Below are 27,947 nucleotides of genomic sequence, written 5' to 3' on the forward strand. Positions count from 1 at the left end.
TGTATCAAGTTTTTTTTTTTTTTCTGAAGAAAAGGACAGGTGCCATGATTCCATTACTTCACTAAAAAATTACAGACCTTCGGGAGGGCCCAGCAAAAAAAGGGCGGGACCCACCTATCATGAGAAATGGACAGGACCAACCGGACACCACTATACAACAAAAAGACCACTATTGGTGTAGCAAGTTAAAATAGTTTTTATGGTTTTGTTTAAATCTTATATTGGTAACTTTCTTTACATGCTTTGGCTTTTTCTGGTGAGTGTATGATGGCATGCTTACATGGTTGATTGAGTTTTAATGTGGCGTTGATAGTTGTTGCTGATATATGGCTATGAGATAGATAATATGATGGGGAATAATAACCTCATTAAGAAAACATGCATCATCGGACCGCTTATTGAATCCATGGATGGATCAATTACTTAATACATGCATCATGACAAGAAAAAGAATCTACCATCAAATTGCTTGATGGATTGATGGTCGTCATACATAAAGTTGTAATCGAGTCAAAATAACAATTGATGAATGGCTTGATAGAAATAATCAATGAACCGACTGTTAAAGACAAATTGATGGCCAAGGATGTGGACAATTTCAGTCATCATGATGAAGATGAACCAAAGTACATAGATGGAAGGCTGGTAGTGACGAGAACAACAGTGTGGCCAGCAACGTTAATCTAAATTAACCAATCACAAATTAATTGTTACAAAAGAGGTAGAAGTTGATTCCATGGATATGAAGGATGACAATGAAAGCAAAGGTGATGTTTTGTTCTCTGAACTTCTACTATGAGTATGCTGCCAAAGATGGGGAAGGCCAATTATAAAGATGGGTCATCACAATGGGCTACTACCGTTCTAAAGTCGGGGACAAGTTTAAATATTTAAGTTGAGGAGTCCCATGTATGACAAAGTAAAGGACAATCATATAAATGGCTAGGATTAAAAGAAATGGAGCTAAAAAGTTTGATAAGCAGCCTAAGAGTGCACTATTAGCTTCCTATAACAATATCTATGATGGACAGAATATAAATGACTAGAAAATGAAATATGGACCAATAAATCAATGGAATGGAAAGTACATGTTTGGAACATAAAAGCTGGACCGCATAGTACCATTGCCACGAACTTGGAACTCATGCAAACTTATCGAGAACTCATCACACATGATCTGAGTCCAAAATCTGAACAGTCCACATGATGCACCACCCCATGAAACCCCCAGGGCTCAACTTTTAGTTTGATTCAAAACTTTGGAAGGCCTGAAAAAAGAAAACAGTTTCCTCCCTTGATTTGCATCTCTCTTTGTTGTGGCCTGCCATGTTTTTATATGAGGGTGAAAATTGTTTCCCTGGTGTTTCATGGGATGCCGCATCACATGGACAGTTCTGATTAGACGCCCATGACACGTGTGCAAAGGTGTATAGGTGCGCAGGTAAGCATGCATCTATATATATAATTCCACGTATAGTTGCACCGACCCATGCGAAATATGGTTGAACATTGGTTGAAATAGCAAAATATGTGATGAGGATTGGAGAGGTCTGAATTATTATGCCAGGCCCTTCGTCTTGTGGTCCGAAATCATGCATTAACTTGTCAGCGTTCATACCAGTTGTTAGGTCAACATCGAGTCCGCTACCCAAACATAGAAAGGAAATTGGGAACGCTTGTTTCCATGTGTTGCAATTTTCGCGTACCCACGTGTTGCAATTTTCCTACTAAGCTCCAGACAGTTCATTATGGAAATTAGGCATCGAGATTAGATAACGATCTATTGGTGACATTTATTGCTCAAATCATCTTAAGTGCTTGTTTGGGAGCGTGGATTTGGAACCCCTTGGATTCAGAACTCCGGGAATTTGAAACCCCTTGGATTTAAAATCCTCCCAGTGTGTTTGGCACTTGGATTGTGCGGCACTTGGATTGTGCGTGACGGCCGTTTCTCCCAGTGTGTTTGGCACCTTGGATTGTGCGTGACGGCCTAAACGGAAAACATCCGCTAACGGATCTCCGCTGGAAGAGCATTTATTGGAAAAAATCAACCGATTAGCATCCACCAACGCCATTTTGCCACATCACTTCAGTAGCCTTTTGGCTGCTGAAGCGTTGTATCCAATCCGCCCCCAAACCCCCGTGGGTGCGTTGGAGATTGCATAAACCGTTGGACCAACAAATTAAACTGGACCTATTTTAAATTATCCGGTCAAGATCTGATGCGTCCATTCCACAGAGGTTGGGCCACTGGGCTACACCCGGGAAAGAGAAGGTCTCAAGTACAACCAATTGGACCACCGGTATCCGTTCACCCAGCGAATGACTTCCAACCTTTAATGTGTGCTTGACATCTGACTTTTAGTTTAATGTTTTGCTGGTTTTTGGTTTATGAATTCATATCGGTGTAGCAAGTTAATATAGTTTTTATGCATGGTTTTGTTTAAATCTTATATTGGTAAATTTATTTACATGCTTGGTTTTTTCCGTTGAGTGTTTGATGATACAGAGATGTCTGTGACAAATTCACTCCGTCCATCTGTTTTTAAAGAAGACAATAGGATTGGAATCTAAAAATCAGGCATATCCAAAACTCATGTCATGTGAGCAATACCATGACAGTGGGGATTGAACACTTAGGCGTGACAGAAGTTTTTTTTATCAGAATGACTTCCAACCTTTAATGTGTGCTTGACATCCAAACAGCGCAATTGGTTGTCCACGTCATGTGGTTCACCTTCGAAAAAGAAACCCTGCCACATCTAATGAGTGGATAAGGCTGATTTTGCTACTTATCAATTGCTAATAATTGTTTTCTATGATATGGCACATCTAATGTGTGGATAAGGCTGATTTTTACACTAGGTGATTCTCATCGTCAGTCCAACCTATTAGAAGGGTTGGATGTGACACACACATCATAGAATGGGATATATTCGTGGGTGGGTAGACGATAAGTTTGGGTCCAAATAGTTAGACTTTAGACCTTTTCCCTGAGAAAATAGTGCAATAAAACCTCTTGAGTAAAAGCAGTGTCCTGATTAATTAAGAGTAATTACAACTACAAATAGTGCATGGCTTAGGCTGTTGTTGGTGGCACCAAATATCATGAAATTTCACTATATTTGGTGCAACCAAACACAGCCTTCCACATACAAACTTCACATTAAAATATCATAAATCTTTGGATTATTTGATGAGATATCACCTAGGTAGATAATCAAAGGTTCTGGAGTGATCTGGAAGAGATTAAGAGCTAGTTTTCGACATGAGACCTTCAACTGCAATCAAATGGGAGCAATGGCTCCATGCTGTAGGGTTGGTTGTCCACGATGTAGGCCTCTCATTAATTAATCTCAGTCAATCAAAAATTGCAGGCTTTCAACATCCCATTCCAAACCACACCCTCCATAGCAGTTCTATAGAATTGATCAATACAAAACTAGTCAAGGAAAATTCGAACTCCTAACGAGCTTGTAAATCTGTAATGCTCACTTCATTAATGGAACATGGGCCAGTTCTGATGGTAGATTTGTCTTTGTTATCGAAGCTTTTCCGCACACAGAATGCAGGTTGCTTTGGGGTAGGCATGGCTGTATCGATGCCAAGCATGAAAACAACAGATGGCATAGTTGGTCTATCCCTTGCATTTTCTTGCACACACAACAGCCCCACTTGAATGCATCTTCGAACTTCATTGGTGGGACAAGAACTCACCAGCGAGGAATCGACCAGCTCCAAACCTCTGCCTTCGTTCCACAGCTCCCATGCCTGGAGTTGTCACCAAAAAATCAGTGTTCAAGGTAGAAAATCCTAGAAGACCGTCGGAGTATTTCGTTACTCTGGCAGGGTATGACATTTGTGCACATTGCACGCATGGCATGTCCCAATCCAAATCATCATATTTCTTGGTCCCCGCTATGGATTAGCAATATATCACCACTATCAGATTAAATAAACAAAACCCTAACTAGGGTGTTTGTTTGATGAATATAGACCATCAAACATTTTTCTTTTTATCCATCAATTTGATGGCTGTGATACACACACACACCAATTCTCATGGGAACTCATGAGAACTTTTTCAGAACTAATCTCCTATAATATGAGCATAAAATCTGAATTGTCCACATAATGCAGCACCCCATGAAACCCATAGGGCCCAACTTTCACCTTGATTCAAATTTCTGGTGGGCCATGGAAAATGAGACATGAAACCCTTACTGCCCAACTTTGACGTGAGATGAGTCGTGAAAAAGTTCTCACAAGTCCCCGTGGGAATTGGTGCATGGGTGAGCATTCCTCTCTCTCTCTCTCTCTCTCTCTCTCTCTCTCTCTAAACTCTATGGGCCCAATTTTCAGCGCAATCCAAAACTCTAGTAGGCCATAGCAAAGAGAAATGCAAATGAAGGGAGGAAACTGTTGCCTGTTGCCATGGCCTACTAGAGTTTTGGATCAGGCTGAAAATTGGTCTGGCGGGGTTTCAGGGGTTGCCACATCACGTGAACTATTCAGATTATGTGCCCATGACATGTGTGCAAAGGTGTGCATGGGTGCTCACCTAAGATGTTGCACAGGTGAGCTTTCCTCTCCCTTTACACACACACACACACACACACACACACACACACACACACACACTCATTATGATTTGTGGTCTATGGCCCATTGTTCACTATTAGGAGGGAACATATGAAAGTAAATATGATATAATAAAGTGTCATCAGCATGCATGCAGAAAGAATCCGGATCCTCTGCTTTCCTGCATCGTCATTGGTCCACATTATCGTTGATATTGTCAACACTGCTGCATTAAATGTAATGTGTTGATGTGGTTTAATTAGATTGCAACAAGCAGGATAGGACCCAAATTCATGTAGAGATGGTTTAAAACTCAAAATTGCTAAACAAAAAAAAATAATAATAAACTCAATGCGTGGATTCCAATCCCTTTTCTCCTTTCCAAAAAATCATCTATGCTTAAGGGTAGGGCTGTCAATGGACCTGGGCTGGGTCAGGTCTTCGCCCAGATTTTGAACTGTTTTTGGCCGGGCTGTCCAGCTGGCCCTATTCAATTTTATTTATTTATTTATTTATTTTTTCAGGTCGTGTCCAGCCCACTGATACCCCTGGCTAAGGGGCTTTTTTCTTTCATGTTTCAACAAACATGAGTTTTGACTTGCTTCCCAAAAAGTCACTATGCTAAACTATCAAGTAGTTCATCTTCAATATACATGGATCAAGAAGGAAAACTTGCACTTACATATCTAATCAAATTTTGCGAAGGATCATCACTGAAATAGCGGTTGTTCCTCTTGCCATTAATGGTCTCCAGCAATAAGACCCCAAAGCTAAAGATATCTGATTTCTCCGAGAAAAGCCCATCCATAGCATACTCTGGAGACATATAACCACTGCATTCAATTTACCTGAGTAAGGTTTCATTGTGATGGGAGAATTTTGGAAGTTACACAGTGCCTGATCATAATATATTTAGAGTCTGCTTGGGTTCTTAGTATGGTGAACCAAATATAAAATGGGCCCCCCCATGGATGGCTCGTGCACTGAAAATTTCCCAGATGGGAAAATTCTAACCTTTCAACTGGTGACCAGAAAGTAATTAACGGTTAAAATGGAACAACGATCCTCATCCAACAGAAAGACACCAGAGATTTGACGACTCGAATGGGTGCTTTTGTTCCATAGGCCATCCATGCTCAACCCATCATATCCATATATTTGGACTGCCAAGCCACAGGTCCAACTTTCACAAACTAAAAATCAAGCAGAGTTGAGATGTCCTGAGTCACTCATTGTTGAATACCTAAAGTTTTGAGTGTTCATCATATGTTTTGAAGTACTTACAAAGTCCCAACAACTCTATTAGTGCTTGCTTGAGTCTGATTTCCACCAAATATCCTTGCCAAACCAAAATCTGAGATTCTAGGGTTCATCTCATCGTCTAGAAGAACATTGCTGGCCTTTAGATCCCTATGAATAATTCAAAGTCTAGAATCTTGATGAAGATAGAGAACCCCACGAGCAATCCCCATGATAATCTTAAACCGCTGTCTCCAATCCAATAACACCCTCCTCGTTTCATCTGCACCAGATTTTAATCTAGTTATAGGAAATTAATGTCATGTGTGTGTACATGGGCGTGTTTGTTTCCACCAGAATTGAGAAATTACAATAAAAAATTACAATTAGGGAAGAGAGTCTTGTAATGATTTTGATGCTTTTTTGTGTAACATTTTTTTCTGCATACCTATACACCAAGAGTAGGTTTATAAATCATATTTTGCACATGATCGATACAGATTCAAATCAATCAAAACTGTTCATACAATGGGCCATCTCTTGTATGAGACATACCCTAAAGTAGGGTTGATCTAATGTTCCAAACTGTAAGATTGGTTTTGGACTGTAATGATCAGGAGATTCAGTTTGTATGTTCTGCAGGCGATGGCCCACTGATTTGATGTTGCTCTGGATCAATATGCACAAGCACTAATTTGGTATAGAGCTGGTAATTTTGTTTGTAGCTTAACCTCAAGATCCTGCCACAATTAATGCATATGCATAAAAGAATCAAACAAAGAGGGCTTGTAGTGATATGCAGATTTTGAAGTTCTGCGATCAGTTTTCTTGATTTAGTCAGTGATTGATACAAATCAGGTGGGTCCCTTGTCATCCTTGAATGGAATCCACCTATTATACAAGTAATTAAATATGAGTAATCAGGTATTAAGAGAGTCGAACCGAAAATAAACCAGTCCAAGCTTTTGTTTCTCATATACTCGTAGATCAGCATCTTTTCCTCTCCTTGAGTGCAGCAGCCCATAATCCTAACAAGATTCCTGTGTTGAAGTTTTGCAATCAACGAAACCTCATTTTTGAATTCTTCATTCCCTTGCCTAGAATTCTTAGAAAGCCTTTTCACTGCAATTTCCTGATCGTTCATCAACTTACCCTAAAAGTAATAATCCAGAAGCACATAAATCCACCCATTCTTAAAATGATCATATAATAGTATTGTGCATGAACTTTCACACATAGCTCCATCTTTCCTATTTATGTGTCACTTGTGTGGTGTTGCAGGGAAACACCAGCACAATCGATGCAAGCCAAGCAAAATCATAGAGAAAAAGAGCTAAAATAAAACCTAAAAGCTTAAGAGAAAAAACAAGAGACAAGAACAATCATTTACATGGTTGGGCACTATGCTTATATCCACGAGGAAATAAAATGGAGTTGTCTTCTTTGCAAGAGAAATCATAGTATACAATACTTACCCCCCCAACTCTCTCTCTCTCTCTCTCTCTCTCTCTCTCTCTCTCCCTCCCTCCCTCCCTCCCTCCCTCCCTCTCTCTCTCTCTCTCTCTCTCTCTCTCTCTCTCTCTCTCTCTCTCTTTCTTTTTTTTTTTCTTTTTTTCTTTAAAGAAAAGGTGGAACAGATCCACCAAAATTTATTAAAGGAACCAAATGTACATCCATTCGTGTGGGTCCCAACAAAAAGATTTGGGCCTCGCCTATCATATACCTGAACACCTACTGCCAACCCCGGAGCGGATCAAGACAAGATGGGGATGAAGCACGGGCGCGGCAGTTAGCACTATACAACACAGTGAAAGGGGTCAAGCACGCAGGATACCCAGACCCGCTTGGTCTAGAACCAAGGAGCCCCTAACACTTCTTGGCAAATCTAAAGAAGACATATAAAACTTATTTCCACACCCCTCACTGGCCATCCTAGCCAACGCATCAGCCACAGAATTGGCCTCTCGGAAAATATGCCTGAAGGAAACCTAGAGGGGCTGGATAAAATGGTGGATGGCCCCCATCCTATACCATATGTTCCAGGGGCAATAAGCCGAGGGGTCGGAGGCAGCCTCCACGACCAGCTTGGAATCAGATTCGACGTCAATGTTCAAGAAACCCAACTTACTATATAAAACTAGCCCGTCAAGCATCGCCTGAGCCTCTGCAATCGAGTTCGAGGCGGGACCGTAATACCTATGAAACGCAAAGATCAGCCGGCCCCTAGCGTCCCTGCACATTCCTCCACCACTGCTTTCGCTTGGGTTTCCACGGGACGAACCGTCGACATTTAACTTGATCCGGTCCCGCGTAGGGTGAAGCCACTTGACTAGCTTGGGTTTAAAAGCAGGAATCACCCTGGGCGTCTCAAGGCGAAGAGCATGGATAGTTGCAAAATGCATGAGAGAATGGGATTCATAATCGGGCATCTGATTTCCCACTTCCTGCAACCATCTAGAAACTCGAGAAATGATGTTGCAAGCAGACATTTTAACTCCTTCAAAGCGAGCCGCGTTGCAGCTCAACCACAGCTCCCAGCATATGAAGGCGAGGGTTAGACCTAGTAACACCCTAAGACGAGAAGAGGTAGATGCCTTCCTTGTCCAGAATCTGATTCGATGTTGAATGGGTTGGTTGGGAATGAACGGAACATCAAAGATCCTAGAGAAATGCACTCAGACTGCAGTCGCTGCGGTCCCCAAACTTAGAAGATGATTAGCATGTTCAACCTGGTGGACGGAGAAGAGATGTTGTTGCCTGGTTGGTGAGGGCTGCTGATGGGTTGGGCTGTTCTGCAGTTGCTGATGAATAATTCCCGGGTCGCAAAGAAGGTGATCCCAGGCCAGGAGAGAGGAAGGGCGAAGGGAAGAAAAAGTCCTACTGATTGGAGGCTGAGGCAGGGCAGAGTAAGCAGGGGAGGAAGAGGACAGCAGTCTCTGATCAACGTCAACAACAGGGGTAGAATTTCCTGTTACCGACAGAATCACGTTCACTGCAGGAGAGAGAGAAGCCACTGTTGGTTCGTTGTCGCCACTACAACATTCACACCTGGAAGCCATACTAACACCAACCTGTTGGACAGCAACATCCACAGAGACAAAATTCTGCATAACTTTCTACAGAAACATCCTAATCTTACGAGGGAGAAACTTATTCCACGCCCACACTGTCCAACTGAGAGTTGGGTGATGAGGCCTAATGCCATGCCAAGCCGACTTCAGCGTAAACCTTCCGAACACTGACAAGTCCCACGCCAAAAGATACTCCTGGGAAGACAGGACGACCAGATCGTCAATCATGGACTGAATGGTGAGAGGAGGAAGGATACCCTGAATGTCAAGCAGGTTGAATCTGTTGGAAGGGGCAAAGAAATCCTTCATTGACGCGTCTCTGAGATGAGGTGGGATAGGGCCTAACGCAGAACCAACCAAGAACCCTTCCCCAGTCTAGTTTTGGGTCCAAAACTGAATATTACCTTCACCGATAAGCCACTTAGAATGAGAGATTGCAAAGGGTAAAATCTTGAGGATATCCTTCCAAATAGTAGAGTTTACTACAGAGTTCATGCCCCTAGAGTGAATAAACATGCCCATGTACTTTGTCGTCATGAGCCTCGCCCATTGAGTTTTGCCCTCAAGCAGGTTTCTGCCAAGTTTGATTCTGAATGCTTGCATCACATCCTTCTTGCGCCTAATTCCAAGACGTCCTTCATCAAGAGGGAGGCAAACTTTCGACCAGCTCACCCAGTGCTTCTTCTTTTTCTCTTCCGCATTTCCACAGAAAAAATTGGCCAGCCCTGATTCCAGAGCCTTGCAAACTGCTTTAGGAATGTTCACAGCCGACATGATGTGGATAGGGATACTAAACAGAACATGTTTGATGAGAACCACTCTAGCAGCCGGGTTAAGAATCCTAGCTTTTCACCCCTCCATTCTGTGAAGCATCTTCTGGGCCAACGGCATCATAAGAGGAGCTCGAACCTTGCCTTTGGTAAGAGGGATGCCCAGGTATGTGTAGGGGAGAGTAGCCTGCTTGAAGCCCATCAAGGTCCTGATTTTTCGAATTTTAGTTAAAGACGCATTCTTAGGAACAATGAAGGAGGTCTTAGCTACATTCACCTTCTGCCCAAAAGCCTACTCATAGTCCCCAATGAACTTGAGGAGGGCACTGACCGTTGTTATCCTACCATTTAGAAACAAAATAGCATCATCGGCAAAGAATAAGTGAGTTAGAATGGGGCAGTGTTGGGGGAGCTTAAATGGCTGACATAATCCTGACACAAAAGAGATTACGGATCCCCCGACTTTGGACTTCCGCTGCCAAAATGAATAGGGTGGGGGACAGTGGGTCCCCTTGACGTAAGCCCCTAGATGAAGGAAAGAATCCAAAAGGTCGCCCATTGATGAGGATCGAGAACCAGCTCCCATTCTAGCAATGTTGCACTTGATGGATCCAACTCTTGTCAAACCCGAACTTCTCTAAAACTTGGGCAAGGAAAGACCACTCCATCCAGTCATACGCCTTCTCCATGTCCAGCTTCAAGATCATATTCCCACCAAAAACTTTGCGGTTCAACTCGTGTAACATTTCTCTAGCAACCGAAATGTTTTCCATGATGGATCTTCCCCTCACAAAGGCCCCTTGTTCATCGGAGATGATGGATAGCATTAGAGAAGACAGCCTAGAAGCAATGATCTTAGAAAAGATCTTCATAATTCTGTTGCATAGGCTAATGGGGCGGAAGTCTGCCATTGTTTTGGGGTTGGACTTTTTAAGAATGAGGCAGATGTGGGTGCATTGGAAAGATCTGGGAAGGGGCCCTCCTGCGAAAAAAATCTTTAGCAGCATCAAAAATATCGTTACCAATAAGATCCCAGCAAGAGGAAAAAAAAGGCTCCACCGAAGCCATCTGGCCCAGGGGCGCTATCGATCGGGATGGAAGAAGCCGCAACCCTGACTTCTTTGATCGAAAAGTGTTAGCTCTTGATTCATATGAGTTGAAATCCTCGTCGGGATACAAGAAAGAATGTTTTCATTGTCGACCGTGGCTTGAGCCGAGAAGAGCTCGCGAAAGTTGTTTTCTGCCTCCCTGCCAATGTCTTCCCTATTTACCAGAATCTCCCTAGTAGACGTCCTAATGTTGTCTGTGGTCATTCTTCTACTCTTTTCCAAGACAAAATCATGGAAGAACTTAGTATTTCGGTCCCCCTCTTGGAGCCAAGTAATGTAGGATTTCTGCTTCCAATATAACTCTTGCTAGAGGGGCGCCAACTTGAGATTAACTTAGGCAAGAGTTCAACCTGCCAACGTCAGCATCCAAGCTTGAGGAGAGGAGGGCAAATTCCACTCTGGTTATTTCATCCTCGGCCTTTTGCACATTGCTGTTAACATCTCCAAACGTGGATTTGTTCCATTCTTTAAGGGCTCGTTTAAGGTGTTTCATCTTGATGAAGACCTTGTACATAGGGGCTGCAGCTACGTCAATCTCCCAGACTTCTTGAACTACCCTCTTGAAGTCTCTATGGGTGGTCCACATCCGTTGGAATCAGAATGGATGGGGGAAGCTAACAGTGCCATCGGTGAAAGACATGAGGATCAGGGAGTGATCGGAACAAGCCCTTAAGAGGTGATGAACTTTGAACGTCGAAAGGGAGTGCATCCAGTTGGCGTTGTGGAGCATCCTATCTAACCTTGCCCATCTATGGCTCCTGCTGCTTCTGTTGTTGCACCATGTGAAAATGGACCTAGCAAAACTAGCATCTATGAGTCTAGAATCCTTAATGGCCTCAGAAAAATCAGACATCGAGGCGGTAAAAGAGGGGCTACCTCCCAGTCTTTCATCGTTGGAAACGGTTGCGTTGAAGTCTCCAAAAACTAACCATGGGCCAATAACCTGGCTAGATATTCTGCGCATTTCGTCCCACAGCTCCTTTCTTCTTTCCTTATCGCAGCTGGCATAGACCGTTGTTATCATTAAAGGGGGCCTGCTATCATAAGACACAAGGACCGAGGTGCTCTGCCTGGAAGCACTAAAAGTGCGGATTTGAAAGCCTTCCTTTGCTAAAATCCAGATTCTGCCTTCAGAGTCGTCCTCCATAAACTAAAACTGAAACCCCAATTTAGCTGCCACATGGTCTTTTTTATTCGCTTTGATCATCGGTTCTTGAAGGAGGAGGATTACTACTCTATGCTTCTTGATTAGCCTTTTTAGTTGGCGGGTAGTTTGAGCATTACCTACGCCTCTCATGTTCCAAGAAAGTATGCTATACATCTGACACCCATCCTTTCACCACCACCCCTTTTCGAATCCTTTTCAGACTTTGGCTCATTCTTTTAAAAGTCAGGAGAGCATTCCTGCCTTTCTTATTTCTGATCACCAATGATGGTGCGTTTTCCATACCTGCTTGGCTATCATTATCAGAGAATTCTAAGTCATTAGCAACTTCCCCACCCTCCAAGTCCACCCATAGAGAGATACCATTGTTGTCCTGGATAACCGTAGAATGGACAATCTGATCTGCAGATCCTAGCCTGTTAGGGGTTAACATGTTGTGGGTGTTAAGGTAGCCTTCTACCTCAATAGGGTCAGCATCCCTGGTAACCTGAGAGATGATATTGGTTCCCTCCATCCACGCTTCCATAGTGTCTTTGCTGAACTCGGATCTACTGTCTCGGGTTTGAAACATCTGATGTTCTTCAAAGTTCGCTAGTGGTGTCTTCAACTTGCTGTGAGCAGATGAATTGCTTTTGTGGGTCACAGATCCTTCTCTAAAAAGTTGCGGGACCCCTGATAACCATTCCTCCCATTCCTCCTTGTCATTGCTTTCCACGAGGATCCGAGGGTGATACACTTGCGAATTAGAGAGGTTCAGGTGGGTGGTCAGCTGGGCAGTACCCGGACCGATGCTGAGAGGTGGTGGAGAGCCTGATGGGGAAGGAGGGGGGCGTGCTGAGGTCTCCAAATGGGTTGGATTGATAGTCTGGGAAGGGCTGGTTAGATTTCGGGGAATGTGGCAGGGCTCTATCTGGCAGGGAGCCCCACATTGATTGCTCTGGAATATGGTAGGACCCATTATCTACAACTCACCTGATCTGTTTGAATCGTGTTGATGGGAAGGAAGGATGCCACCGTGTAGCTGATTGCTCACAGGCTGAATATGTGGTCCAACAGATTGTCCCACAACCAATTGCTGGGCGAGCGGACACTCAGTAACAGGTCCAGCAGATTGCCCCTCATTCAATTACTGGGCGAGCGACCCCACAGTTAGAGGATCAACAACGGCTAGACTCAGCTCCTATTAACAGCCCTGGGCTTGGGGTTGAAGCACATCATGCAAAAGGGGTTGGTTATGGGGATTGATCAACGGGGCTTTTTGACAAGCATGTGGAGGACAATCAATTACCATTGCGATATCTTGCTCATGCGAATTAATATCGCCTCTCCTCTCTGGACTTTCTCCTGATTTCTGATTTCTAAAGGTCCGGACGACCCATTGCTTAGTGCCCTCTGATCTGACTGTCGAGATCAAACCACCTCGTGACTATTCCCTGTTAGTAAAAGCTTTCGTCATTCTTGGGTTCTCGCATTGTATTATAATCTGATGAGTCCTGCCCTCCATAATGAGCTCTACTTGTTTAGTAGAGAACGGAAAATGAGTGATGGAGATTTTGACACGGGCGTATGATCGATTCAGTCCCTTCAACGATCGAGGGTCAAATTCCATCACCTCCCCAACCTGCCCCACAATCTGGCCAATGGTTTGTTCACACCAAGCGTGCATTGGGATGCCTTCAATGCGAATCTACGTCCCTATTCTTGGAACCTTCATGGCCGGCCCTAGGCCCTAACATTGGACAATCCCAACTTGCCCTGAGCGATCTTATCGTGTGAGAATGCCAGGACCGCTTCCCTGGTTTGGAATTTGAAAACATAGGCACTATCAGAGATTTAAAAAATCTCCACAGGGGTAGACCGATATCTGGAAGATTGTAGACCTTTTATCAAGGATTGGGCATTGGTCGCCAAATCGGGTGTTTCCTCGACCAATGCACATGCAAACTCTGCTCTTCCCCTGTTTGAGATCCACTTTGGGACAATGAGTTTTTGGCTAGTAGGCACCGGGGGGAATGGTAGGGAAGTGGCTGCAGCATAGGATCGTGGCCGAGTTCCAGAACTTCTAAGACTGGCAGGGGGTTCCCTATTCTGCCCTAAATGATCTCCTGACGGAGATGAGAGCTTTGGGGGACGGACAGGATGGGGGCGTACCTGAGTCTTCTAATGGGGTTTGCTGTTACCTCCATTAACGGATCTGTATCTGTGAGAGGACCGTTGATTAGCTATGTTGATCACCATCCGACGGCGTCCCAGGAAGCGTCCGTTCTGAAGCTCCATTGCAACCTTGGCCTCCTCCCATTGTTTAAAAGTCACGATGCAAACCCCTTACTCCTTCCGATCGTCGGGAATGTGGGGATGAAAACATCAGCCAGAGCCCTGAACTGGCTAAACCTCGCTTTAACATCCTCCTTCGATGTCGAGAAGGGGAGATTTCCGATGAATAGTCTTCTCTCAGGGTGTTGATTCCTCCTGTGCACTTCGTGCCATTCACCAGGGGGCCCGGCATTGCCGGACCTGATGCGCTCCCCCATTTCAGTCCGACTGGAGAGAGAACATAACGGACACGTACAGAGAAGAAAGACCAGCCTCCTACCTCTCTCTCTCTCTCTATACACACACACACACACACACACACACACACACACACACACACACATACATGCATGCATGCTTACATACATACATAGATACATAAATATATATATATATATATATATATATATATATATATATATATATATATATATATATGTATGTATGTATGTATGTATGTATATATATATGTCACGTCTCTATTCTGTGTTTTTCCTTTTATAGATTGACTTACTTTACTGACTTCCATAAGAATTTCTATTACCAAGGGGGAGAGAGAGAGAGAGAGAGAGAGAGAGAGAGAGAGAGAGAGAGAGAGGTTTCGTAATTTTCTTTTATCTCTCCCAATACAGATAATGAAATTTGACAACAGAATTGTGAAAATATAATGCATGTGATATTTCCATGAATACTCATGTTCAATGGAAAATTGATTGTCTGATTCAATATACAGGTGATCTTACCAACTTTTGAGAAAGGTGATCTTGATTGTGAGGCAAACTTCCTCCATAGCTTAGATGTTTTACAAAAGTTACCCATTGGCAAAAAGCCTATATGTGATCATTTCTTTTTTATAATTTGCAAAACCAAACATTACCTTATATACAGGACCAAACCCGCCCTCACCAAGCTTATTTTCACTAGAGAAGTTATTGGTAGCTACCGCTACAACACGGAAGTCAAATAATGGCAATTCTGATCCCTTTGTATTTTCTTCAAGCTCATTTTCATTGTAAAAGATTTCACGATTTCTTCCATATCTTCTGCTACCTTGATTTCGCATGGTAAAAAAACAGAAAAATATTAGATTCAAAGTGATAAGAATTTGCTAACACTCAATCAAATATGGTTAATATTTGTACCTTTTCCTTTTGTCTTCCACCATAGGAAACAACCACAAAAAGCAAAGAGAATCATCCCCAAAATGATTGTTATTATCAGTATCAATCGCTTCTTCTTGTCAAGTAAGCGTTTGGAATCTGTAAAAAGGAAATCATGCACATTAGCAAAGGAAAACGATGAGGTGTTGGGATGGCTTGTTGATTTAGGATGGGCAGAGGATGACTCAATGGATGCCCAGTATTGCATTAATTCGGGCTAGAGGGCCCCCGATTGGGCAAAAAGGACGTAAACTCGCACAATAGCTTCCAACAGTCATAACTATGCGAATGGTTACTCGTTTTGTGTGTACAATATACAGTTACAAAGCTATTAACGGGCTCCACACCCTGGTTAAGAGCTTCTCAAAATTAAAACAATTTCTCAAGGTTTGTTGGCCTTCAAACAACTTCTCAAAATTCTAACATTTTTAGGAGATAAATTAGATTTTTTGATTAAAATTGACTATTTTTAGTAAGACTGTAGATAAGTCAAGCTAGCTCGAAAAGCTCGCTTGACTTCATTCGATTTAGCTCGAATTGACTCAGCTTGAAAGGCTGACTCAAGGCGAGTCAAGCTTGTTTACTAAAGCTCGAGTTGAGTTCAAGCCAAGTTCGACCATGGTGTATTTAAACTCGACTCGACTCGAACCTCGAGCTCGAGTTCGACTCGGCTCAAGTAATATATTTTAAAAATATATATTATATATATTATATTAATATTAAATATATATAAGTTAAAAAAAAAAGTTAAAACTTAAAAGTTTTTACTAAAAAACCCTACTCGACCCTACCCTTCCCCATTCCCTCTTTTTCTTTCCCTTACCCTACTGAGGTAAACTCGACTCGACTCGAACTACTAGCTCGACTCGAACTCGACTCGAAAGCTTTGGCAAACAAGCCAAGCTTCAATGTTGAGCTCGAGGGCAAGCTCGAGCTCGAACTCGAGTATAACATGGACGAGTCAAGCCGAGCTTGGCCCACCTCGACTCGACTCGGCTCGATGTACAACCCTAATTTTTAGTAAGTTTTGTCTTTGCTATTCTTAGGGTTTAACACCCCTATTATGATGTACAATATTTGTTTTAGTCATCCAAGGGTTATATGTGATGTTTAGTAGGATTAGACATCTAGTAACTATTTTTTATAATTTTAATATTTCACAATAGTTTCTATTTAAACTCCAAAGCTAGGACTTCTTTTAGTTATATGAGCTTACTAGAACACATTACTTTCATCTATAATGACAATTTTACTTCTAGTTTTGTAGAGATCTTTCTCTCATGGATTCAAGGACTATTCTTGAGAAGGAAACAATGACTGTTTTCTTTATCTGCACACCTGCTGTGTTATATATGCAGTATCAGGCGAGGCCCAACTTGTGGAGCCCTCTTGATAATTCGTAACTGTATGTTCTTATTGAGATGTGGAGCCACATCTGGACAGGGCCGCTCGACCAGTCGAGTGCCCTGCTCGACCGGTCGAGTAGCCCACTCGACTAGTCGAGGTCTGGCTCGACTCAAAGTCCAGCGAGCAGCAATTTTTTGGGTCTGAGGTGCTCGACCGGTCGAGGCCTATGCTTGACCAGTTAAGGGTCCGAGGTTACGCAGATTCGTTTTCGGATCTTGCACAGACTGCGGAATTTTGAGACGGTTTCGCAAGAGGTGCGAAAGTGAAGTTGCCTAAACTATAAATAGGGGTCCCTAAGGCTTTTTTAGGGTTATGAGAGTTATCCTAAAGTGTGAGCAAATGGTTTTCTCTATCCATCCAAGGGAAAAGGTTAGTATATTGCTTGTAATCTCATTTTCTTCATTGTTAAAGTTTGCACCCGTGGTTTTTTACCCTTCTTTGGGGTTATTTCACGTATATCTTGTATTGTGGTTTGTTTGGTATGCTTTGATTTTACTTCTAAATTATATTTCTTTCTATTTATCGTTTGTAGGTGAGACCGGAGATTGGATCTCAGTTCACTGCGTTATTGGCGTGCTGCGTAACAACTGGTATCAGAGCTAGTGGTTTAGTTCTATTGGGAGCGATAATGGAAGAAAGGAAGACTAGAATTGAGAAGTTTGATGGTTCAAACTTTGCCCTCTGGAAGATGCAGATGGAGGATTATCTGTATCAGAAGGACCTTTATATTTCTCTATGAATAAAAGAGAAGAAACTAGAAAAGATGACATATGATGAATGATCTTTATTGGATCGAAAGGCTTTAGGAACGATTCAACTCTCTTTGTCTAAGACCACAAAAGAATTCAGTAAATCTATCTGAGGAGAGTAACACAGAGGCGTTGATATTATCTCTTGATGCGAGGAATGAGTCTTGGGTCATAGACTCGGGTGCTTAGTTTCATGCCACTTCATGTAAGAAAGTTCTGCATGATTATGTGTGAGGTGACTTTGAGAGAGTCTACCTGGGTGATGATGAGTCATGCAGTATTGTTGAAAATGGAGATGTTGATATAAATTAGAAAGATGGAACGACTTTGAAATTGAAGGATGTCAGACATATACCGATTTTGAAACGAAATTTAATCTCATTGGGGCAGTTGGCCGATACCGGATATGTGACGACATTCACTAGTAACTCCTAGACAATCACAAAATGTGCCTTGGTGATATCTTGAGGCAAAAAGGAAGGTACTTTGTACATGACTTAAGGATCATATAGTTCACTTGTACTCGCATCAACTGGAGTAAATGGGCAGTTATGACATCAGAGGTTGGCACATATGAGTGATCAATGGATGAAAGTGCTATTGTCAAAAGCAAAGCTACAAGAGCTGAAGTCTATTAACTTGGAATTCAACGATGACTGTGTTTATGGCAAGCAGAAAAGGGTAAGTTTCAATAAAACAGGACATGCTCCAAAGACACATCTGTTGGAGCTTATACACACTAATGTGTGGGGACCGACACAGGTATTATCTCTTGGTGGCTCACGCTATTTTGTTTCTTTTATTGATGATGATAATAGAAAACCGTGGGTCTATTTCTTAAAGCATAAATCTGATGTATTTGATGTATTTAAAAAATGAAAAGTAATGGTAGAAAATGAGACAGGTAAAACAGTAAAATGTCTCAGATAAGATAATGGGGGAGAATACTATGATAAGAAATTCGAGGAGTATTGTGCAACAAATGGAATCAAACATCAGAAAATGATTCCATGGACACCGCAGCAGAATGGTGTGGCTAAGTGTATTAACAGGACCATCCTTGAGTGCGCCAGGAGCATGAGGTTATATGCAGGGTTGACCAAGACGTTTTGGGCAGATGCTGTGAATACTGCTGCATATCTTATCAATAGAAGTCCCTCAGCACCATTGGATGGTGGACTACTAGAAGAAACATGGGTTGGGAAAGAAGTGAACCTTGCACATCTCAGAGTGTTCGTTTGCACTTCATATATTCACATTGATGCAGAGCATAGAAACAAGCTAGATAGGAAGTCCAAGAGGTGCACGTTTTAGGCTACGGGCAGCATGATTTTGGCTACAAGTTTTGGGATACCGAAAATAGGAAGATCATCAAAAGTAAAGATGTAGTCTTTAATGAAAAAGTAATGCATAAGGATAGTGTGTAGTAAAACAAGGCTGAGGAGAAAGAATTCGTAGAGTTGGAAGAATTACCGGACGCGGGTGTTACAGTGCCATAGGATAATCATGTACAAGAGCATTATAAGGCAGAGTCATAGACACCGGTTGTGAGGAGGTCTACTCGGGAGAGGAGACCCACGGTCCGATACTCACCCTCTTTACATTATCTACTACTGACAGATAATGGTGAACCAGAGTGTTTTGAAGAGGCATTACAGTCAGATACACGGGTTAAGTGGGAGCAGGCCATGGATGATGAGATGGACTCTCTTGAGTCTAATCGTACATGGGAGCTAGTCACTCTACCTAAGAATAAGAAAGCTCTTCATAACCAGTGGGTTTACAGACTGAAGGAGGAGTATGATGGTTCAAAACGACACAAGGCTAGATTAGTTGTGAAAGGGTTTTAACAAAATACAGGTATCGACTTCACCGAAATATTTTCACCGGTGGTGAAAATGTCTACGATTCGTATGGTCTTGAGTATAATGACTACAGAGGATTTACATCTAGAGCAGCTAGATGTTAAGACAGTCTTTCTTCATGGTGACCTTGAAGAAGAGATATATGTACATCAGCCGACAGGATACGTGGCTCTAGGAAAGGAGAACAAGGTATGTAGACTGAAGATGAGTCTATATGTCCTGACGCAAGCCCTGAGGTAGTGGTACAAGAAGTTCGACAGTTTCATGTCAGGAAACGGTTTTAGGAGATGTCATGCAAACCATTATTGCTATTTGAAGAAGTTTGATACGTCATACATCAACCTTCTTCTGTACGTTTATAATATGCTTGTGGCTGGTTCAAGCATGAAGGACATCTCAGACTCAAAAGACAACTGTTTAGAGAATTTGTCACGAAGGATTTAGGAGCTGTAAAACAAATCGTAGGCATGAAGATAAAGTGTGATAGGAAAAATAAGAAACTTGTTCTATCACAGGCAACGTACATAGCCAAGGTACTCGATCGATTCAATATGGGAGGTGCTAAGCCGGTTAGCTCTCCATTAGCCAACCACTTCAAGCTTTCTAAGGAGCAAGGTGCAAAGATGCAAGATGAATGAGACTACATGGCTAAAGTCCCATATACATCAACTATTAGGAGTGTCATGTATGCTATGGTGAGCATGAGGCTAGACATTACTCAAGTAGTGAGAGTTGTTAGCAGATTCAGGAACAACCCCGGAAAGGAACATTGGGAAGTTGTGAAGTGGATCCTTAGATACCTGGTAGGTACTGTGGATATAGGGTTGTGCTATGGTGGATCGAAAATCAAGCTACAAGGCTATGTAAATTCATATTTGGCAAGAGATATCGACAGCAGAAAAAACACTACAGGTTATGTCTTTACTCTGGGTAGTACTACAGTCAGTTGGGTGTCTTAGTTACAGAAGATAGTATCTATCAGTACAATGGAAGCAGAATATGTTGCAGTTACAAAAGCGTGTAAGGAGATGGTGTAGATGCAAGGTTTCATGGAAGAGTTGGGTAAGAAGCAAGCAGATTGTAAGCTGTACAGTGACAGTCAGAGTGCAATACACTTGGCTAAGAATCCAGCCTTTCATTCAAGGACCAAGCATATTGACATTAGATATCACTTCAAACGTTCGTTACTGGAAGATGGATCAATTGCTCTAGAGAAGATTCATACAAGTGAGAATCATGCGGATATGCTGACCAAGGCAGTTACACGGGAGAAGCTGAAGCTCTGTTCAGCTTTAATTGGTCTTCAGGCTTGAAGACAGGGAGGTGGTGCAATCCGGATGTAGAAGACGAAGGTTTATGGTGATGTGTCTCCAAGTGGGAGATTGTTGAGATGTGGAGCCACATCTGGATAGGGCTGCTCGACCAGTCGAGTGCCCTGCTCAACCAGTCGAGGGCTGACTCGACTCAAAGTCCAGCAAGCAGCAATTTTTTTTGGGTTCAAGGTGCTCGACCGGTCGAGGGTCCGCTCAACTAGTTGAGGTTACGTAGATTTATTTCTGGATCTTACATGGACTACGGATTTTTGAGACGGTTTCGTAAGAGGTATGAAAGTGAAGTTGCCTAAACTATAAATAGGGGTCTCTAGGTCTTTTTTAGGGTTATGGGAGTTATTCTAAAGTATGGGCAAAGGATTTTCTCTATACATCCAAGGGAAAAAGTTAGCATATTGCTTGTAATCTCGTTTTCTTCATAGTGGAAGTTTGCACCCTTTTTTATCCTTGTTGGAGTTTTTCCACGTATATCTTGTCTTGTGGTTTGTTTGGTATGCTTTGATTCTACTTCTAGATTATATTTCTTTCTGTTTATCGTTTGTGGGTGAAACCGGAGATTGAATCTCTATTCATTTAGTTGTTGGCGTGCTACACAACAGCTCTTTGTTCATATATACAAAAGTTTTCCTTAAAAAAAAAAAAAAAACAAAAAACAAAAAATGTAGTATCAGAGCTACTATCCCACTTGCTATAAAGAACATGGGGCATAAAGTGGTGGTAGACAAGTTGTAGTTGAATATGGATAAGCATCATTCTATATGCATAATCAGATGGCTTAAGAAGGTAATTAGATAAACTAAGATATTGAAGAATTCTTAATTCCATTTTTCGCGAACATCATAAAGAAGAAGTTGTGAGTGTGCCATATGATACTTCAATGATCAGGAAAGTATGATGTTGATTCTACCCGTAAGGTAGAGGACAATATTTATATCTTCTTCAAAGGCCAAAATGAGATCACCATTCCGGCGGATGGCATGGCCAAGTTAGGTTGCGGGTCCCAAGAATCCGCCCTTCTCCCCTCCTTAGCGGCTCTCCCTCAGGAGGTGAGAGGCCACCTGGTTCTTGACAAGATGGGCTTAGGGGCGATCAGGAAGCGTGTCAAAATGTATTGGCTGTAGATGTTGCTGCACATACGGTTTTACTGTGGAGTCCAATTGTTTCTCCTTTTCTTTGTTGCTTCTCTGTCAGTTTTCAGGGGAGTTTTTTTTTTTTTTTTGTTTTTTTTTTTTAGCTTAGAAGTGCAATGTGGATAGGATAGGTAGCCAGTATAGGATCTTGTGGCCACCCGAATGCGGATCATTTTGGGGTGAGGCCTGAGTCTTTCGTGGAGCCCCCTGTTTTTTTGTACAATCCATTTTCGTTGAATGATAGCAGAGGCTCATTTAAAAAAATAAATAAATAAATAAATAAATAAAATAAAATGAGATCACCATTACCTTGAGGAAAACCAACCCAAAGCTGACAAGTAGAAGGGAAGTCTTTCATATTGATGGGTGGCATAGAGCATGTGGTCAGTACAGTAAAATTAAGGCCATTAAAGAGAGAATTGAAGGAGATTATTCCAAAGGATTTCCAGATGGATTATCACGCAACTACCGTAGACATTTCAAGGTTTTAAAGTGATCCAGGAAGGCAATCTAGTGGCTGTAAATTTCGATGATCAATGGAACCCATGGCTATCGCCATTTTTATTTTTATTTTTTTTTAAAGAAGGCAATCTAGTAATGGTTTGCTTAAGCAAGGAGTGATTGCCAATAGAAGCATACAAGTTATTGTAGGGGAGCTCTGGATGGGGCACAACACGTCCAGATTTGATGGCAAGAGGGTGTCAGCTGGTTTTATTATATCAATGTGGAAGGATCGTCCAAGGGCAACCCGAGTCTAGGTGGAGTGGGGGGGTATGTGTAGAACATCGTCTCGAAGGATGATCTTTGCCTTTTGCAATTACTATGGGGAGGTTTCAAAAAATGTGGCAGAAGATCCGTGCTCTAGTGGATGGGTTAGCGAGATGGGTTTAAGCAATGTCGTCATCGAAAGCGCCTCAAGCTTGGTAGCGAACTTGCTGAACTCGGGGGCTACCCCACCATGGGGAATTTGATATTAGTGGATTATAGCACGCGATACTCTCAGAAAGGCAAATTTTGCATGTCTTGCGGGAATCTAACTTTGTAGCTATGGGTTAACTAAGTTGGTAAGCTGTAATAAAAACAATTTCATCTTCTTCGACAAATCAGATCTTCCCCGTGGTAACTGAGGGTTGTTTTGCTTTATAATTTGGGCCTGGGCTCGATTAAAATGGCTTAATGGTTGCAGATTCTTCTCTTCCAAGTGAGTAGTTGAAAATTCAGGTAATGTGTATCAGTGGCAGGTGGGAGGCTGGTGAAGCTGCAAGTGTTTGTTGTTATGATGTTCTTTGGGGCTGCTCCTTTTCCTTTTGTTTGGAGAAGAAGGTGGTGCCTGGAACTATTGTCATCCTGTCTTAGGTTGCTGTTGGATGATGATCATCATCAGATTTATGTCGGGTTTGAATGTGCTAGGTGTGGTGTTGTAGCTAACCAACAGGCATTTTATTGTTATTTCTGTATGCTTGTTGCGGACAACTGTGGAGGGGAGTTTCATCCGGAAATGCCCCTGCCCTTTCCTCCTCTCTTGGCTTGGTGTTTGGATGTTCTGGAAGTGGAATACGAATTTGTATTTGTTCAGACCCAGCCAGTCCGTTTTAGCTGGAACCTGTGGTAACTCCTTCCTTGTTTTTGGTGAGGATGGAAGTAGGACTCGCCCTGCTGAATTTTAGTTGTTGGAAGTTGTAGAGCCTCGAAAGAGGTTCCTCTTAGACTGCTCGAATTTCATCGTTGATGATTTATTTTGGGAGGAAATGGTGGTAGTGATGAAGTCTCGGTGGAGGGAAAGTTCCAAAGCTGTTCAGTCAACGATGGTGGTGGCCGCTGCTTCCCCTTCTTCCTTTCACCCATCTTGGAGCAGCTGGGGCTTTCTTCTTGTTTGGGTCTTATTTCTATCGTCATATATTTTTTTTTAAATTTTATTATTATTATTATTTAAAAAAAAAAAAAATAATCCGATAGTGTCAATACGGGTAGTTGTCCACATGATAGGTGTGGCCTGTAATTGTGTAGGGCCCACCTGAAATCGTTTGTTTCCTTAATTTTCAATATTCAACAAAGGTACATGTGGTGTATTCTCACCTTTCTTGAAAAATAAAAAATAATAATAAAAAAAAATACTAATAAAGAAAGAAAAGAAACACAATGGGCTGAGAGAGGTGATCATGCGTGACCGAGGAAGATAGTAACTCCCTGTTTGAGGCTGTCACTCTGCAATCCCTGAGTTGAAAATGAGGCAATTCTAGGAACGAAGGGAGGATTAAAATCATTAGATGGTGTAGACCGGAGTGGGGGTAGCTTAAAATGAATGTTGATGACTTCTCAAGAGGAAACCCGGGTGATGGTGGAGGAGGGGGTTTGCAGAGATCATCTCGGGGCGCTCTTTTTGCTTTTCACAATTTTTTTGGACGGCTTTCTAATACGATTGCAGAAACACGTGTGCTGTCAGATGGCTAGGAGATTTGTCATAATCTAAGGTTGTTCAACAACATCGTAGAGACCGACTCGTGTTACTCTTGTGTTACAGCGGACGCAGTGTATAATTCCTTAGCCCCAAGCCCTTCGAACATCTTGTATTGATTGAGAAGTATTTGAAGAACGTGGCTATCCCTTAACCTCAAGATATCTCATACCTTACATGAAGGCAACGCAGTTGTGGATGGGCTAGCAAGGATGGCCAGCGGCCGATGTCTCAACGGGAGTTGAGCGGACCTACCAATGTTAATAAGTGGTTCAATAGCCCTAGACAATGCAGGGGTAGTGGTTAGGGAAAAAAGGCCCGCCTGATTGCGGCCCCTTTGGTGGCGCACGGGAAATTCCCGGAATGAAAGTTGTAGGGATTCCCACGCTATCCGTCTTTTCTCCATTTCTCCCGCCTTTCGGATTGTTAGTGGGTTGTGTATTTTGGGTATTTACTTTTTAGGTTGTACAGGGATTGGGCTTCGTTCTTCATGGGTTCATATAATACATGGACCCAATCTTTTTATGCCCCATATGTTTGTAAAACCCTTTCTGAAAATCAAAGTTTCGGGGGTGAGTTCCCACCTTTTAGAGAGAGAGAGAGAGAGAGAGAGAGAGAGCGCGAGTTTCCTAATTAGCCGTCCTGAAATCTTTTGTAGTCGGGCATCGAGTTCTAGAATTAGTTGCATCAAGTCACCGAGTTTTAGAACTATGATTCGCATAACATGAATAGAGAAAGGTCCCGCAATAGTGTATTAAACAATATCACATACCTAGCTCAGAAGCAACCACACGTACGTAGATATCCTGCCCTCCATCAGAATACACCTGAAGATCCATTATATCTCCACCCCACATCATACACCCACTCCCACCTCCATTGATATCAGCACTAGAATAAGCCGTGCAAGAACAATTCTTCAAACACTCATCTGCACACTCCTTCAGGCTAGCACGTGTATCAACTCGAGCTTGCAGAGTATCAGGCAACTTCGCATGTTGCAACTTGAAGAAGCCATCTCCTTTCTCACACTCCAATGGTCTTCTCCTCACACACCCATTCGACCCATCTCTCAAATTCCAGTCCTGAGGTGACCTGGGTTCGAACCCATGCAAACACTCGCATGATGGTGCATGATTCACGTTGCAGCTAGCATACATGCCACACTCACCATATCCATCACAACGTTCCCCCGGAACGGCCCAGACTGTTTTCCATTGATGATTCCTATCTGACCACGTCAGTCGTTGGAATTCACCCGATCTTTTCAACACCATCCTTGAGATGACTGACGCATTGTAGATACTGTAAGTGAAGTAAGTCTCGTGTTCATTGCTAACATAGCTGAAATTGAATATGGAGTGTAGATGCATCTCTCGCACGCCGCTGGGCCGCTGTCCGTTCCATGGCCCACTTCGCCAAACCCGTTCCGATCCCTTCCATAGATTGTACTGGGGCAAGCCTCGTAAATCAAGCCGAAATGAGAATTCCCCTTGTGCCGGATCATTGGGGGACTTCCATGATATTAGGTACCGGTCTAGGCTAGTTCTCTTGTCCACACCGAGTCTCATACCTGGTAACACTGTGTCCGTCGGATGATCAAAGCTCTCCCACAATACCCTTCCCTCATTATCACTTAACACTAAATTACCTGAATCCAGTAGCCTTGCACTCGAATAATTTGTGACATCCGAATCATTCATCGCAGACCACAGGGTGCGACGCCTTGCATCCAAGAGTACTAGATTACCACTAACTATTGTAAGTACACCGGAGGAATTTGCAAGTGCGTTTTCTCTGTTGGCGACCCACACGATCGTTTGCTCCGGGATGTGGTTGTACCATATCCCTACGTAACGGTTCCTCGAGTTGTCGGGGCTGAAGAACCCTAATATGAACTTCTCGCCGGCCGAAACTAGGGTTTCACCATCATTGATAGTGTGAGTTGGAATTATGGTGTCGATTGGGGTGCAAAATCGGAAGAGAAAGAAGGAAATGAGTAATAGAAGTGAAAAGCGGAGAGGAAAAGCCATGTACAAAATGCTTCGTTTCCCATGGTGTTGCCAAATGTATCAGTTTTTGGTTAAATGGTATTCCTTGTTTGGGGGAATATTTACACCATTGCCCTATGTGAAGTTACATGTGTGGAAACTTGACAATAATGTTACAGATTAGAACCGCTCATCCATGTAGTTCGAGAGACAGGAGAAATTAGGATGGGCGAACCGTTTTTGCTTTTCACCGACCATCAGGGTACCTTTTGAAAGTGGAATTACCTTAAATACCTCAATTTGAAATTTTTTGGAACCAAATTAGTTCGTATGCATAACTATGATAGTCTTCTTCATATTATTAGAATATGTACAAAAATAATAATCTACTAAAAATGTTGATTCTCGAACACATGATGGATGAAAAAACTAGACACTGAGATTTTAATATTTGGTGAACTAAGATTTTGGAAAGATAAAATCTATATTACTCTCCTTCATAAGTGAAATCCAATTAGATGTAAAATCTTGTACTTCTCATGTTATGGTGGCAATGAGGTATACTGAATTACCACACTTTTTCCAATTAAAAATCCCAATGTACACCTTTCAACAGGTACATCTAGTGTGGGACCCTTGATGTTATTATCCTTTCTAGTGGATAACATTGCAGTTAATGCCAGTGGACCATACATGATTCGTATAAATTTCCAACCGCTTCTCATCAATCATTAATCTGATCATGCTTAATCAGGCATTGTTTGATCAGGTACGTGCATAAGATCAAATTTAAATACTTGAATCATGATGCACATTTGTTTATTTTTGAGATCGAACAAATTTATGTTTACAATATTTATTGATTAAAATTTTATTAAAATATTAATATAACAATACATAAATATTTTTTTCAAAATTTATTCTTAATAAAATCCAATCTTGCAGAACATGGATAGACACTGATCGGTTCGGTCTGGCTCTGGGGTGAAATCAGAACTAAACCGTTCCCAACAGTTCCAATAAAACTAGAACCAGAACCGGGCTGTTTTCACCCTAAAACCGAATTAGAACCGGATCGTAAAAAATCGGTTCCGCTCAGTTCACCACCCTTTGGTGTTCCCAAAATGATTTTTCTGCGAATGTCTATGGGTGTTGTGATCCATTTGATGAATGGTCTAATTTTTTATATTTTAAAAATAAAATAGAATTTAAATGTTTATTGACAAAAGGGTCCAGTTACAGGTTCAGTTTTATGGTCGGGTTATGTAGATCGAGAAGCCAACTAAACTAACCAGTTTTTATTTATTTATTTATTTAAATTTTCAGAACTAGAATGAAACCGGTGCACTTCAGAACCAGACCAAACTTGTGCCGTTTGGCCGGTTCCGGTCCGATTTACTGGTTCGGTGTGCACCCCTATTGTAGGTGTGGAGAAAAGCAAAAGTCTACCTACGTGAGTGCACTTTGTCAAAAACTTGCCGCCGCACTTGCCAATGCGGCACACAGTTGTAATATCTGACCTTCTCATCGAGCTAGACCCACCTAACAGATGCCCTAAGTAAAAATTGACTCGCAAGAGTTGGCCATGACCCCCCATTGTGAGCGGCAAAG

General features: G+C 42.3%; 1 pseudogene; it reads right to left on the reverse strand.

Annotated features, from left to right (window-relative positions):
• Positions 1 to 3,021: 3,021 nt before the first annotated feature.
• Positions 3,022 to 26,536, reverse strand: LOC131221732 (receptor-like serine/threonine-protein kinase SD1-8; annotated as a pseudogene).
• Between the last annotated feature and the right edge of the window lie 1,411 nt (positions 26,537 to 27,947).

Source organism: Magnolia sinica, chromosome 12 (genome assembly GCF_029962835.1).
Source record: "Magnolia sinica isolate HGM2019 chromosome 12, MsV1, whole genome shotgun sequence".
Lineage (NCBI taxonomy): Eukaryota > Viridiplantae > Streptophyta > Magnoliopsida > Magnoliales > Magnoliaceae > Magnolia > Magnolia sinica.